We start from the raw sequence: 9933 nt of genomic DNA, 5'->3' as shown, positions 1-9933 counted from the left end.
ACCATACCATACCATACCATAGCATACCATACCATACCATACCATACATACCATACCATACCATACCATACCATACCATACCATACCATACCATACTATACCTTACCGTACCATACCACACCATACCATACCATACCATAGCCTACCATACCATACCATACCATACCATACCATACCATACCATACCATACCTTACCGTACCTTACCGTACTGTACTGTACCATACCGTACCATACCACACCATACCATACCGTACCATATCCTACCATACCATACCATACCATACCATACCATACCATATTGTATCATGCCATGCCCTACCATACTACTTTATTTATAAATCAATTAAAAATAGCAACAGGATCAACCGAAGCCTTGTACAATAAAGCAAACAAGCATTGAACAAAATACAGGAATCTTCAGACATAAAAATAATAAACAATTAGAGTAAAAGCGCAGTTAGGTTAAAGTCCATTTACATTTAGTCCATTTACTCACATTTAGTCTAAGGCCAGGGAAAAAATTTATGTTTTTAAATAAGACTTTAGAACAGCAAGTGACGGAGCTTACCTAACATGCAGTGGCAAACAATTCATCAGTTTACTAAAGTGAATAATAATTAAGAAAAACAACTATGGATTAAAATACCTTTTCCAATTTATAGTCATTTTAAAAAAAAAAAATTTACGTTCCAAAAATACTGGCAACATAAAGAAATTGTGGATAAATCTCTGAATGAAGCTTAAAAGATTGCACAAGAACTTCTGTCTTGCGAACAAACAACAACAACAAACAAAAAGAAATTAAACAGCTGATTATAAATGGTGTTGACAAGCTGTAATGACCAAAAGGGGCAAAAAGAAGAGGAAGAAAAAAAAGTCTGGTCATGCATGCATTCTGCTGAATATTTTGCTTTTGGAGAATGAAACTTTTTTTTAGATGGAAACACTACAGTCATTCACTTAAGAATATGCCACTGTCTTTTAGTTTCGTCTGATTTAAGCCATTTTTATTTCCTTGAATCTTCTGACAGAAAAAAAAAAATCACACTTTTACATTGATATACAAAAATCTTTCTTCTTCTTCTTTTGGCTTTTCCCTTTTAAGGGGTTGCTGACTTTCATTTATCTTCTTTCAAGTGCATACCGCCACCTCTTTAAGATCTCTTCCACCTGTTCCCTGTTCTCACCACAGATCACAATGTCATCCGCAAACATCATAGTCCACGGGGATTCCTGCCTGACCTCATCTGTTAGTCGGTCCATCATTGTAAATGAAAATTATTGTGCTTGAGTACACTTTTGTGCATCCAGCTATTGTGAACAAGCCTTTTTCACTGCTGACCAAGCAGATTATGACCACAAAACTGCCCCTGCAGTAGAAAACCGTCAAATCTCATAAACTATATCAGCAGAAGTCCCTGTGGCTTATAGATTTTTCACCATAACATAAAAAGTACAAAACCTTGGGACATAGCATGTAAAAATTTGTTAGGATTTGTGGTCGGAGCGAACCCAGAGTGCAGAACAGGGACTCAACTCGGCAGATATACAAAAATAGGTTTTTAATGATAAATGAAAAGTACAAAATAAATATGCTGACGGGGCAGCAAAACTTACATAAACAAGGAGGGAGGCACGGGGAACTCGGGAGACACGAGGAACTCGAGGAACCAGGAAAACAGAGAGACTCAGGAGACTCAAGGAAGCACACCCAACGAAGACGACCCGACAAAGGACAAGACAGAATAGGGTGACTTAAATACAAGGAGAAGACGAGACATGATGACAAACAGCTGGGACGAGACACAGGTGGCAACAATGGAAACTAACGAGGAGCACGAGGGAAACAGACACACCGGGCCACAGAAAACTAACAACCTTACAAAATTAGCTCTCCTCTTAAAGGATAACACAGCATGTGAACCCCCCCCCCCCCCCCCCCACACACACACACATACACACACACAGCAGAACAAAGCCCTGAGGATGGAAGTAGGAACTTATTTCATCTTGGATGATAGTTGCAGGCTTTGCATTAGAGTCACAGGGATAAATTAAGAGGAGAAGGCGTCCCTTGGCAAAAAAAAGGAAAATAAAGAAGATTTAAGGAAGTAGATGCCCTTTTGGATTCTCTCCACCTAATAGGGTGGTTGGAAACACAATAGCTTGTTCTCACTTCCTGAGGATTTCCTTATTTTTTACCTCAAAGGGAGGCATTCAGCTGCAGGTCTTCAATTACAGTTATTGAAAAAAGACATAAAGAGTCCTGCAGCCAGCCAAATATAACAGATCAGCCATGTGAGGATAGGAAAGTAGAAACAAGAAGTGGAAAGATGAAATGAACTTTAACTATCTCTACACATTTTTTTTCTTCCAGTTTTTGCCTTGTGATAATTTGTTTTTCAAGCATAAAGTGTGTGTTTTAGGCCTTGACACTTCGCTAAGTGATCAGTATTTCAAATAAATAGTGACAGGACGTCCTGATACAGAAGGGGTTTGGACATCTTGTACATTTTGTCCCCAGTCCTCTGTGTCAGTGTGTGTATAAGTGCACACACATGCAACACACCTGCACAAACAAGGACAATGGTGAGTTAGTATTTGGCCCTGTGTTGTGAAAAAGGGGTGAAAAGCTGAACGCAGCTCTGATTTCTTGTAATTTTTTGTGTGGAAAGTGTGAACGTGTGCAGTAATTTTTATTTGTCCCATAATTAGCATGTTGGACAGGAGTCTCCACTTCCAGCTCAGTTAATTGATGCAATTTTTTTCAGAAAGCAAGAACTGTTAAAAAGGCTATAAAACAGTTTTTCACACAGTCTTACCAACTCTTCTTTGAGATTGTCATAAACAAGATTTAGGAAAGAAAATAAAAAAGTTAAGACATTCTAATACTTGTTATCTTGTTTTAAAAGGGGACTCAAATAGCCCACTATATGACCTGAGCTTAATTCTGGTGTCCGACTTTCATTGTTTCTCACTCTTGGGCTACGCATTACAACTTAGTAGGAATCAAACCTCAAACCTTTTGGCTAAGGTTAGTAAAAATCACAATATGTGCAATAAAGCTATTTCCAATCAGTTTTACTCAGCTGATTTTCTGTCCAAATGAGATTTTATTTGCACTTGATTTTAGGATTTCTAGAAGATAATATATTTTAAGAATAAAGATAAATTTCTCAATATGAAATACTTTTTGTTGTAGTTGGACTTTGAGAAGAAATGGTTCCCCAGACCTTCTCTTTAGAACCATAAATAGTCAGTCAGCCTCCCCACCATCACAGACATCTACACCTCCAGATGCAGGAAGAGGGACACCTGCATCATGAAGGACCACACTCACCCAGCACACACTTTTTGCTCCACTCCCCTCAGGCAGGAGGTTGAGGAGCATTAAGTGTAGAACCACTAGGAACAGCTTCTACCCTGAAGCTGTTAGTCTCATGAATCCTTAATCAGGATTATCACTGTGGAAACAAAATCCCTGCGATGCCACTTGATTGTTGATATGTGCTGCTGACTATCCATGTTGCTGATCTTATGCTGCTGATTTATTTCATGCTACTGTATGCATTCACGCTCATCTGCTCACACAGGCTCATGTTCGTGCTGCTGTTTGGCGTATTGTTTTTGTACTGCTACAGTTTAGCGTATTTTTAGTTTAACATTTTTCTTAGTTCATGTCTTAGATCTTATTACTGTTTGTCTTTACAGTTTATACTTTTGTTGGATGTAACACTGTGTACACAATCTTGTTCCACCATATGTACCACATGTGGTGCATATGACAAATAAAGAAACTTTGATTTTGACTTTGAAAAAAAAAGATTTTACATAATAATTAAACTTTCATTATCTGACTCTTTGTCCCCCGTCATGGAGCAAAGGGGGAGATTTGAAAAATCCTCCATCCATCTGAGCATATTGTAAGCTAGATAATGTGAAAATTAAGTGACATACTGACTTCCATATAAATGTGTAGCTACATAGGCAAAATAAAGTTCAACATTGTAAACTAGGTTGACCAGTAAAAATCCAAGATGACCATTACCTTATATATACAGTTTATGTAAACCAACCACCCCATAATTAAAGGAAATTATGCTTTCTAGTTTTTATTTATTTATTTTGCTTAAGAATATAAAGCACATAAGCACCAAAAACCTTTGGGTTTACTTGCATCCTAGTCCAAAAAACACTCATCTAAAAAACTTCAAAAAATTCACTATTCAAGTCCCTCAGTGATGGGGCACTGCTTGTTTTAGAGTGGGATCGCTGAGGAAACAGAAATCTTCCTTAGCTCTACCCAAAGGATCCTAAGGCATTCCAAGGTCAAATGTGATATTTAGCCCCTCCAACAAGTTCTGTCTGTGTCCTTGGGTTCCTCTCAGTGAGACATGCTCAAAATGTTTCTAACAGGATGTGACCAGGAGGCATCATAATCAGATGTCCAATCCATTTTTGCTTATTTCAATTCCAACAAGCAGTACTCAGAATTGTTCCCAAATGATGGAGCTTCTCACATCAGAAAGGAATGTATTTAGCCACTTCTATGTGTCATCTTTTGGTTTTTTTTGTCGCAACCCAAATCAAAGGGGGTGAAGGATAAATGAAGGATGGGACCCTTGGTGAGATGGACCAGTAAACTGATAGATTCACCTTTGAGTTCAGATCCTTGTCATCACTAACCAGTGCACTGCCCTCTTTACTTCAGACGAGACCCCGCTCCATCCTACCATCACTTGTAAGACACCAAGATCAGCATCTTCTCTTCAGACAGGGGCTTATTTTCCATCCCAATGGGAGCATTTTGTTCCTTTGTAGTCAAAAATCAGATCCATACTCAGCTGCAGCTCTACACTGCTCTGAAGGTCATGCCATGAAAACACCACCAGAATGACATCATCTGAAAAAAGCACAGATCCAACCTCTGAGGTTAAGGATCTGGACATCCTCTTCTTCACTACTCCTGTTCATGAACACCACAAAAAATATTGGAGACAAGGGCAGCCCTGGGGGAGTGTCAAATAACATTAACAAGACTACTTTCGTAATACACACAGTTTAATATTTTTATACGTGAGACATCTTTCTCACTTTTTTCTCATTTGTTTTCTTCTTCTTGATAAACCATTGGACGGGGTATGACAAATTTTGATGTAAAGGGTTCATAAGCTGGACATAAATTTCTAGAAAATATGTAAACACCCCCCACACACAGATTTGCCTTCACCCTCAGGGGTTTACCCTGCATCCATCCAGACATTGTTGTAGATGAGGAGTGTCTGAGGAGTATAGGATGTCCTGACAGGAATAGAAACGGTTGCTTCACAGTAATGGCTCCATCAGAGCCTGTTTACCACCTATTCAGCTCAGTCAAGGCAACATTAAAGTTGCATTGCAAAGAGGAAGAGCTCATATGCCGTCAAGCACCGGTTGACTGGTTGATAAAAATAGGTGTACTGAGCTTTGCAGGTGCCTTTTTTAGAATCCCATTTGTTCTAAATGTGTATGTATTAATAGCTGTGATCAAACATTAACATTTAAATATCCTAAATACTGGATCTGTTTAGCAAATTTGTTGCAAAAAGGGAAAAACTTGCACGTGTTTTTTGTCTGCAGAGAGCCAAACAAGCCAGTCTGTCGTACAAGGGGATGAAAGCGAAGCTCACAGCAGGGGGACGTGTAAATCTACTGAAACAGTACAGAATGATGGCAAATCATTATGTCAAAAAGGGAGTTGTTGCTTGGGCCCAAAGGGACACACAATCACACACTTACACACATGCACAAAGGCAGGCCTGATGGGAAATAAACATTTGTAGCACATCAAAGCCTTGTAGAAAGAAGGACATCACAGGAGTCAATGCTTTTAGCCACTGCGGAGAGACACATGAGCAAGCAGATTAAAAGAGGGTCCAAAGTCAGCTAGTGATCATTACCCTGCTGGACATTTTCTGTTTATCGTAAGGCAGAGCTTTGATTTGGCTAATAACAGAGCCCAAATTTTAACTAAAAGAGGCTTATTTGTCACGATTCAGTTCGCAGACCCTCTCCAACTGATCGCCGACACTTTAATAAAGAGGAAAAGAAAAAAATATATTAAAATGTTTTTTTATTTTACAGAGGCAGCTTTTTTAAAACTATTATTTGCCAGCATATGGGTGCACAATTGGGTCAGCAGATAAGCAAGCCCCCATAGACATTGGACAGATGCAATCCATCTCTGGCTGTGATTTTGTCCTCCCCCCGTCTCGTCTCGCTCACAGGCGTGCAGGGATCTGACAGAGACCTGCGGAAAAACAACCACGCCTTTAGGACACAGATGATTGCTGAGAAGGATGCCTGAATGGCGGTATAGGCTGATGTCAGTGCGCGCTGAAACAGAACAATGCGTTGGGTTACAAAACCCATTATATTTTGGCTTCACTGTTCATATTGATTAATTTTAGACACTGAGAAAAACTAATCAATATGATAAACCATCCAGAGCAAAAGTGCCTGTGCACAGCTGCTCATTTGTGTTTGAATGATAATGTCTGATAGCATCACTTTAAAAAGTGACACTATAAACTGAACACAGGTCAGCATTTGAACGCCAGTGATGAGCCAGGTGTTTGCATTTTGGCCTACTGCCTGGAAATGGCATTAGATCAGCAGGTCAGGTTAGCAGGATGGGGGACGGGGCTGGGATGTGGGGGGAGTTGGAATACGTGTGGCTCTGCTGAACAGACGGAGTGGGATTTTCATGGCAGGCATTAATCCTGATGGCACGACCACATAGCTTTTTATCTAGTAGCGAAATAATTCCAGTGGGAGATCTGAATTATGACAAATGGCGTGATGTAGAGCAACGTCACATGCGTGTTATTAATCAATCGGCTTTTACTGACTACATCAATTTAATCAGTTTGAAACAAAAAGATAGCTACACCTATGTCATGTTTATTATTATGTAATGCATTTTCTTTGTCTTTTCATTTGGACATTTTCTTGTCACTGGTTTCTTCATTGTGTTATTTACCATCATTTTTCCACTCCAAATTGTCCCTGTACATCATTGTTATCAACACAACTGCAACCACTTGTAATCACTCTTCACTGCATACTTATACTTCTATATATGCATAGAGCATACACCCTCAAGGCTGAGGCCATGGTCCTCAGTTGGAAAAAGTTGGATTGTCCTCTCCGAGTTGGGAGTTACCAACGTTGGGTAGCAACCAAAGAAAACAAGATCGCGGATAGAACAGGTCAAAATTAATTTCCTCCACAGTGTAGATGGACTCACCCTTAGGGTGAGAAGTTCATTTATCCAAGAGAAACTCGGAGTCACGGCTCCTCCACATTGAGAGGAGTGAGCAGAGGTGGTTTGGGCATTTGATGAGGTGATGACTCCCTTGGGAGTTTTTTTGGGCATGCCAGACTGGAAGGAGACGCCGTGGAAGACCCAGGACAAGCTGGAGATACTTTGGCTCATGAATGGCCTGGTAACACCTTGGAGTCTTCCCAGAAGAGCTATCCCTGCTCCAGCTGCTGCCCCATAACCTGACTTTGGAACAAGAGGAAGATAATGGATGGACAGCTGGATGGATGGATGGATGGATGGATGGATGGATGGATGAATGGGCCCTTTTTAAATGTATAGCTTATACGATTGAATTTTCAGTCATCTTAATATAAATCTGAGCCATAAATTAAGAGATGAAAAACATGTGCAACTTAATTTTATTAGTGTTTCTCCTTTGTGCATTAAATGGGAACTCATGGCACAGATTAGGACCCATCATCTGGATTAAAACCACTATTAAGAGTGTGCACACACACTATACTCACCCAGGCTCAATCAAACACCCCACCCCCTCCCCACAAACATGGGTCTCAGTGACAAAAACATCTGTCAGCAGCAGTGAAGTGCAGATGAGTTTGGTCACAGTGCTTCAACCTCAGAGGTGCAAGTCGTGATAATCAGGGTCTCTTCTTCGGATTTGGCTCAACTGGTCTTAACTGAGCACCACCCACAGTGCTGCTTCCACACACTTTTTCCTCCTGCCCCCACGCCTTACAAAATATACACCTCAAAGCCAACCCCCTTCCTCTCATCCTTTGTATTTTACGCTGCAAGCTCACCGTGCCGAAACACGATGAACCGTTTAACCCTATGGGAATTTCTCCTCCCAGCTTGCTAGCGTCAGCTACATCTGTGTGTGTCAGCCTGAGTTGTTCCAGCAGCAGCAGCAGTGACTGGGCTCAGACATCTCTCTGTGACATTCTGCTTCAACTTGCCTGAGAGGCAGCACAGTTCTCTTTCACTCTGCTCAGACTGGGAGGAAAAGTTCTCTCGTGTCTGCTTTCATTGCTCCTGAGCTGAATCATCCTTAATTTATGAATGACAGAGGACTTAACTTGAGGATACTGTCTCATTTCAACAAATGATAGCGGTTTTGGAGCTGAGCTGGGAATGATGCTCTCCTTACGCAGGGATGGCTGAGACTTTCTGGTGTCCACCCTCTGTCCTCTTCCTCTGCCTAAGAGACTGGATGCTTCTGGCATGTGAGGGTCAAGTCAGCAGGAGTTCTCCTCTTCAGCTGTGTTTTGATCCCGTTCCTCAGTGCCACACTTGACCCACAGGCTTCCCAGGCAAAACAAAGGGATTAACCATGAACTTTTCTCCCTCTGATAGACGGCGATCAGCTTACCGGAAACCTGTGAGATCTGGTCAAAGACAACAGCGAGTAAGTTCAGCTTTGTTTGTCTTGCTTCGCATCCGTGGCTTGTTCAGTCGCAGGAGAATAATGACGGATTGAGCGTGAGCTTTTTGATTAATGCACAGAGGCATGACATGGATTTGAGTGGGAAAGACGTCATGTGTGCACAAGTGCATATCTGAGAGGTCTCAGCATGCATTTTTAATGAAGTATTTTACCCTAATGAACACAACGGGAGATGTGCACCCTAAAAAAAAGGTCTCTCTAAAAGATTTAACCTATTTACTGAGTTTTTTACCTACAAAAAGTGGCATTGTCATACGTTCTAAAAGACTAAATATTCACAATAATTTGGAAAATTCATTTCATCCAGCATGTTGCACTGAGATAACTTTCATGCACCTTTTACATATTTCTGTGCACACTCCTAATCTGTCACCAGCACACCCAGCCCTAACATATTCAGCTCCATCTCTAATTTTAAACTTCTGAAACGTTTGACGCTTTGTGAAAATCTCAACGTGCCATTGAATTTTCTACATTCTTGTGAAATGCGGCATTTTTTCTTCCAGGAATGCAATCAATATTTTTCCTAAACTGCATGGTCTCACATCCCTTCATCTCCTCCCTTTGATTAATTGGAAATGACAATACAGAGAGGGATTAAGCAGTGGAGCGTGATTTTAACGAGTCCCCCCCCCAGCCCCAAAGGATATTTGAGGTGTTACAATAAATGTTGAAAGGTTCTGGTTCTCTTAAATGAGAAAAAAAAAATCTGAAGTAGATGTCACAAAGCAGCAACGGCTTGAAAATAAAAACAGGCACCAGATTGAGTTAAACCAAAAATCTACTAACATTTTTGACTTGGAAGTTGTCTAGCAGAAAAATGGAGCCCACTCTTTTATATGGCTTGACTTTATTATGCATTTGAACGTTATCAGCTTGGAGTGGAAAATATGCTATTTGGGAACAAACAATCATTTAGAAATGAAAATGACTCTTATTTAAAATAGACTGCTCAAAAACACAAATGAGTTGAGCCATTATGGAGCATTAATGAAATGTCGGCGCTCAGAAGACTAAACTCCTGGAGGCTTTGTTGTTTTATTCCCTTCAGCAGATGCCAAATCCACTGTGGCATCTATAAGCGGATCATAATATTCATCTGATAATCTTATTCATCATTCTTCATCAGAGGTCTAATTTGAATTTGCTCAAATAAATCA

This window comes from Nematolebias whitei, chromosome 21, assembly GCF_014905685.2.
Source record: "Nematolebias whitei isolate Nwh7 chromosome 21, NemWhi1, whole genome shotgun sequence".
Taxonomy (NCBI): Eukaryota; Metazoa; Chordata; class Actinopteri; order Cyprinodontiformes; family Rivulidae; genus Nematolebias; species Nematolebias whitei.
This window is presented reverse-complemented; position numbering follows the sequence as displayed.